This window comes from Numenius arquata, chromosome 10 (genome assembly GCF_964106895.1).
Source record: "Numenius arquata chromosome 10, bNumArq3.hap1.1, whole genome shotgun sequence".
In the NCBI taxonomy this organism is placed as follows: Eukaryota; Metazoa; Chordata; class Aves; order Charadriiformes; family Scolopacidae; genus Numenius; species Numenius arquata.
Genome location: NC_133585.1, coordinates 1,974,461 through 1,981,595, shown reverse-complemented (window position 1 = coordinate 1,981,595; position 7,135 = coordinate 1,974,461).

Below are 7,135 nucleotides of genomic sequence, written 5' to 3'. Positions count from 1 at the left end.
AAAATGCTTCCTTATTAAAAAAAAAAACCCAAACAACAACAAAACAAAAATAAGAGCCACCACAAAAAGCCACAATGTCACTCCTCAAAATCTTCCATGCACTGGGATATTTTGCTGCACAATCTACCAAGGAAGTTTCAGGACTGAGCACTGCTCTGAATCATAGACTCATAGAATGGTTCCGTGTTGGAAGGTACCTTAAAGACCATCCAGTCCCACCCCCTGCCCTGGGCAGGGACACCTCCCACCAGACCAGGTTGGTCAAAGCCCCATCCAGCCTGGCCTTGAACCCCTCACAGAATCACAGAATATTTTTGGTTGGATGTGACCTTTGAGATCATTGAGTCCAACCAATAAAAAAAAAAAAAAAAAAAAAAAAATCCCAGAACACCAAACACCAAAACCAAACCAAAACAAACACCCACAACCACACACCACACCACCCACAAACAGACAGAAACCAACAATCTCGGGCACTAGAGCATGCCCTGAAGTGCCATGTCTACACATTTCTTAAATACTTCCAGGGATGGCAACTCCACCACCTCCCTGGGCAGGCTGTTCCAGTGCCTGACCACTCTCTCAGTAAAGTAATTCTTCCTGATATCTAATCTAAACCTCCCCTGCCGCAACTTCAGACCATTTCCTCTGGTCCTGCCATTATTCCCTTGGGAGAAGAGGCCAACACCCACCTCTCTACACCCTTGTTTCAGGTAGTTGTAGAGGGCAATGAGGTCCCCCCTCAGCCTCCTCTTCTTCAAACTAAACATGCCCTCCAGGGATGGGGCAGCCACAGCTTCTCTGGGCAACCTGGGCCAGGCTCTCACCACCCTCACAGCAAAGAATTTCTTCCCCAGATCTCATCTCAATCTCCCCTCTTTCAGTGTAAAACTGTTACCCATCCTCCTATGGCTCCCTCCCTGATCAAGAGTCCCTCCCCATCTCTCCTGGAGCCCCTTTAGGGACTGGAAGGGGCTCCAAGGTCTCCCCGGAGCCTTCTCTTCTCCAGGCTGAACACCCCCAACTCTCTCAGCCTGTCCTCACAGCAGAGGGGCTCCAGCCCTCGCAGCATCTCCATGGCCTCCTCTGGCCCTGTCCCAACAGGTCCATGTCCTCACTGTGCCGAGGACTCCAGAGCTGGACACAGTGCTCCAGGTGGGGTCTCACCAGAGGGGAGCCGAGGGGTAGAATCACCACCCTCATGCTGCTGGCCACTGCTGCAAAGGAGCATGGCAACATGTATCTGACCCACAGATAACAGGGACATCTCTCTGTTTGGGAAACAGAGATTCCATCTCTAATGGCTTGGTTTGTTACTCATTATGGTGTATTAGAACAGGTTTTGTCTCAGCCTTCTCTTTTTGTTTCGCTCTGCGGGTCCCAAAGGTTGCTCCTCTGTAGGACATTTGCCAAAGTCTGAGCAACTGGGGCTGCAGGACGAAAGCTACCAGTAATCTAATTTAATTCCTCTGAAGGCAAACATTCAAAGAGTTAGGATCTGCAGGTCCTGAGTAACCAGTAAAATGAAGCGATGAAAAGTCCAAGGGGAGGATACTTGGCCAAGTTCTAGTATTGGTTATACAGTATAAATCCAAAATAAGTCAACAGACTTTGTTCCCCATGTCATTAAATCCACATACCTGAAACTATTTAGTCCCGCCCCCTTTTTTAAGCTTATTTCTAGATGGATAAAATGACTTGCAGTCATTTGGACCTGATTCTGTTTTTACAGAGTCTGGTGTATAAGACGGTGTGTAGATGCTCTTCCTTATTTCTAACATGGACAAGACTTGGAATCTGAGATTTTGCCTTTTTCCTCTGATTAACATCTCTCCACTCTTTCAGTTCACCCCAAATATTGTGCTGGCAGGAGAACGTCGCACCTTTCCCCTCCTCCCCTGACTCTCCTACCTTTTTCTCTGATGATGCTGAGACAGTACTCTGCACCCTGCACAGCTGCTGAAGTGAAAAAAAAAAAAAAAAAAGAGAAAGAAACAAGCTGCAGAGGTTTAATATGAAACAGGCAGCATGACCAAAAATACCACATTTATAGATTCATATCTTGAGCCTAATTCAAATCCATTGCAGAACAGCCCCCAAAGGGAAATGTATGTAAAAGACTCGTCCAGGTTGGCTGCTCCACATGCTGCTTTCCATGGTTTTCAGGCACTGATGCTCCCAAAGCATCGTTTTTGGGCATCCTCACACCTTCATCTTCTGACCACCGAGGCTCCCTGCTGCCAGGGAGGGAGCTCAACAGCACTGCAGGGACTCACCCTCAGTCTTTCAGTATGGAAAAATTCTTCTTCTATTCCTCTTAAGCTCCTTTCTCCCAAACCATGGTCTTGAGAGCCTGTTAGAAGTGGTTAAAATAAAAAGTAAAAATCTCTTTTTCCTGAGAACTGCTGATGTTTTTCCATTTGTTTCCATTACTAATTGGCTCAGGGGAAGTCAGAATATCATAACTTCTTGCAGCAAGACCATTTCCACAAAAATTATTTGATTTGGGAATATATATTTAATTTCAAAAAGATAAACACATCTACCTTTGATGTCGCTCTGCTGCATTATATTATTAGATCATGTTTGAAATAATGAAGTCAAAACAAGCCATTTTACCTTATCAGGGCTACAGGTTTCAATATTATGAAAATGAAACAATTGAGCACCATTGAGAAAGAATGAAAAAATCACCTCAGAGCCTTTGGACTTTCCCACTGAAGTCTAACCAGCCTGGCCACGTTCCCACTGAATGTTTGGATTCCAAGAAAATCAGATCTGTTTGTTAGAGAAAAGGCAAGAATAATCCTCCCTCCCTGCTTTCTGCTACCTGCCCTCACACAGATGGTGGGTTTGGGGTGAGCCTGTGCAGACCCCCAGAATAAGGACATGTAGGTACCATGGGGCAGAGGTGGAGGAGTGGGGTGGGCCCCAGGAGTGATTTCTTCATGAGGAGCCTGTGCTTCATACGAAGGTTGGGAAGTCCTCCAAGAGGGAGGAGGTTCTTGAGAGCAGCAGAGGAAGAAATAATGCTGGCAGGATTTAGGGTTGTTTATCTGCCCATCAATACCCGAGGGTGATTCTCCGGTGAAGTCGAGTAAGCTGGAGAGTGGCAAAAAAAATAATGAATAGCAGCTAAGTGATAACTCATCAGAAAATTTAAAGGTGATCGAGAATTTTCTGCCTGAGTATTTGTGCAGTTAAAAATAGTTTTCATGAAACTGAATTTTTTTCAGGGGGAGTTTGCAGAAACTTTTTGTACTATCTGCCAGGGGTAAAAATCATAATGGAAAGATTTCAGATTAAATCGACCTGCTCAGTGCCTGTCCAAGCTCCCAGCCTTGCCTTTGTGCTCTCAGTATCTTTTATGAGTTAGGTGCTGTGGAGAAACTATAAACCTCATGAAACACCTTTGGCTGGTATGTTCCGATAAGTCATAGATGGCCACAAGAGCAATGTGGCACAGGAGATGCAGACCAGCCTGGAAAACCCAGGATGGGGTGGACTGCTGGAACTACAACTCCTAAGAGCCAGTCTGACATACAGGCGGATCCAACCCTCCACCGATTTGAGCAGAACAACTGATTTTGTTATTTCCTGATTGAATCCTTTCCAAAGTGTCCATTCCATTAGAAAACACGATATTCAGACTTTTTGCTGTCCTGCTTTGGAATAATAATAAAAAAATCAGAGTATTGGGAATCTTTCCCTCTTTCTCCTGGATAAAAGTTTAATTTTCAGGAGCTCTGGGTGCCAGGCAGAGGAGTGTCTGAGCACAGCATGTGAGCCACACGCTTCCAGCCTGACACCCTGCTCCATCCTCTGTCTGTCCCTGTCACCGAGCGATGGTCCCTTTGTGGCTCTCAAAGAGAGGCAGAAAAGGAGTGGAAATGTTTGTGCCATTTGCTTCTGCGCTCTGCAAGGGTTTTCTGAAGAGCATCCAGGTCGCTTGTCACAGTCAACTTCCCTTTATTCCTTGACGTTAAGGGAAACCAGGCATTTGAGAGATTCAGGTCACGAGCATCCATGTGGCTTTTATGCCAAGGCTGAAGGCCAGATGGCACCCTGAAATACACTGCTGTAAATCACGAGCATTTCACCAGCCCCGCAGCACAGAGCGAGCAGAATCAGGTTCCCTCCCACCCGAGGCACAGTATTGCTGGGGATTTAGCTGGGGACTTCCATTTGTTTGCAATTAGGAGCTGGCACTGGGAAAGCCCTGAAGTCACCGTGGTCTCTGGGCGACAGATAAAGCTCTTGTCTTTGCACAGGGAAAAAGGCAGAGCCAAACCAACACACAGTGTGTGAGCACTGGGGAGCCTGATGAAAGGCAATAAAGAATGTCCAAAGTCAGCAACAAATAATATGGCAGCAGGGAAGAGGAATCTTAAAGCAGTTGGAAGTGAGGAAGGAGGGAGGGGAAGTGGAGGGGAGGGAGAGGAGGAGCCAGGATGGCTGGGTGCCCAAAGCAGTGATGCACGGGGTGAGCGCTGCTAAGACTCACATGGGAGAAGGCCACAGACCCACAGAGCATCCCTCTCCGGGCGTTATCTCTTCTAACTGAATGGCTGGGAAGCCTCACTTCTCCTTGTCACCTCTCCATTATCTTTTTACATTGCTCCACCCTTCCAAGGAACTGAAATACTTTCTGTTAACCGAATCTTGCATATGGTGAGGGTGAAATTAGATGATCTGCACTTCTTTACTTGCTTGACAAAGCCATCCTGCAGCTGGTGTGATGCTTCTCCGACACCCAACGAAGAGATAGAGACTTGCATTCCTTGCAACATGTATATACCATTAAAAGCCCAGCGGAGCAGATCTTCGACCACGAAATCTGCCAGGTAGGGACTTGTTTTTATCATTCTGTGTTTGTGCAACTCCTGCACGGTGGGGCCTTGTCCCAGTGATAGTAATGATGGACAGAGAGAAAAATCAGCCTGGGAGATGGGATGCAAGCGTAGGGAAGCGCAGGTTTGTACAAGAGACACATTCTGGAAACATCCCTGGAATCTCCCCCCTTTCTTGGCATGACCAGATGTCTGCTCTGGAGATCCCAAGGGGAAAGGGAGGGTATCAGCCCCTTAGTAACAGGGCTGGGGTGGTCTCCTTAGCAGGCAATAAGGCAGATAAAAGAAACAGTGGGACAACCAGGCTAAGGAAAGCACTGAAAGTTGCTATGAGGACCTACATTTTGAATGTGGGCACGATGATAGTCCTCCAGATGCTTTTGTGGCTGTAGATCTGGCGTTACAGGGTTTGATTCCTGTTTGCATTCAGCGTATTTATATTTTGAAAGAAAGAAGTATTTCCTCTCCTTTTTCCTCTTCCTTTTCCAAATATTTTGTGCAGAACTGTTTTACTCGTGCTCTGCCCTGTGGGAAGGCTCTAATTTAGAAAACATGGGCCAGGCTACGCAACGGGGCTTGGCATTTGCTCATGTAAGTAGTCTTCCCTTGGCTTAGGAATTGTACAGTGCAGCCTGAAGTATTTTAAGTGTCTCTCTGGTGCCCAGAGGCAATCAGATAGCGTGTGCTCAACACTAAACTTATATATTGATTTTATGTATTGTTGCAGTGCTGTGTATGGAAGGACTTGGTTACTTGGGTTTTGTTACACGCTCTGAACCGCATCCAGAGAGTCCTTCCTTCAGATTTGCTGTTTTTACAGGCAACGTACAAACACATTTCACCACAGCCAAAATCTTCTTCCAGGCACTGCAATAAATCACGCGGCATGCTGGGCAGCTGGAAGTGATTGCAGATCTTTGGGGTGGAAGAATCACACATATTTCAGAGGTTTCAGTCAGCTACAGCAGCATTTTAAACCTCTCCTTCTGCTCTTAGGTTGTGTTCTTCCACCTCTCAACAGGCTGTGCTGGACTTTGCCTTCCCTTCAAGCCGTGACCACAGAATTGCAGGGGTTGGAAGGGACCTCTGGAGATCATCTAGTCCAACCCCCTGCCAGAGCAGGGTCACCCAGAGCAGGTCGCACAGGAACGTGTCCGGGGGGGGTTGAATGTCTCCAAAGACAGAGACTCCACCACCTCTCTGGGCAGCCTCTTCCAGGGCTCTGCCACCCTCACAGGAAAGAAGGTTTCTCCTCATGTTGAGATGGAACTTCCTGTGTTTCAGTTTGTGCCCATTGCCTCTTGTCCTGTCACTGGACACCACTAAGAAGAGCCTGGCCCCATCCTTTCGACACCTGCCCTTTAGATATTGATGAGCATTAATGAGGTCCCTTCTCACTCTTCTCTTCTCCAGGATGAACAGACCCAGGTCCCTCAGCCTTTCCTCATCAGAGAGCTGCTCCAGTCCCTTGATCATCTTCGTAGCCTCCGCTGGACTTTATCCAGCAGTTCCCTGTCCTTCTTGAACTGGGGTGCCCAGAACTGGACACAGCACAGAAAGCCTAAAGCACGTTCTTGGTTCTGCCAGCTCACAATGCCCATGGGCCAGGGTTCAGGTCTCTGCTGGCAGTAGGGAGGAAGCAATGACAGGTCATCGATTTTCCTCGGAAGATATTCTGGAGAATGGCTGGCTGTAGAGGAAAGCACTGGAAGGCATGAGAGCTGAGGACACACTGATGTGCTGAAGGATGGTGGTATGGCAGGCAGAAGGCAGATCAGACTTCACAGATGGCAATGAGCCCAAGAGCATGGACAAAGCAGCTCTGCAGCAGTGTTCATGAGACTCCTCTCTTCCCTGGATCCTGCTCTGGTACAGTGGCTGCAAGGGACAGAGAAGAAATGTCCTACCACCTCTTTCAGAGCCTGGAAATGGACCCCTGGACCTAACCAGAGTGCACCAGCAAGGGTGAGGAAGCAGGAAGGTGCTGATGACTGTCAGGGAGTGACAGACAGCTTTATATCATGAGGACTTGTCACTTGAGCTTTGGCAACTGGGGTTGAGAAGAAAGAGGTCCTCAAAGAGCCAAAGGAGAGAATGAAGGACAAATAAGGGTCGGGGCAAAAAGGGACAAGGGAAGCAACTCGGGAAGTTCCTATGAGAAAAGATCACCAGTGTGAACACTCCTGCCAGAGGGGACCTACATGAGCAGACCCGCCTCCCAGAGTCAGGGGGTGCATGGACCAGGGACAGGGCTGGAGCCTTCTCTTGCTGCCATGCCTCTGCCC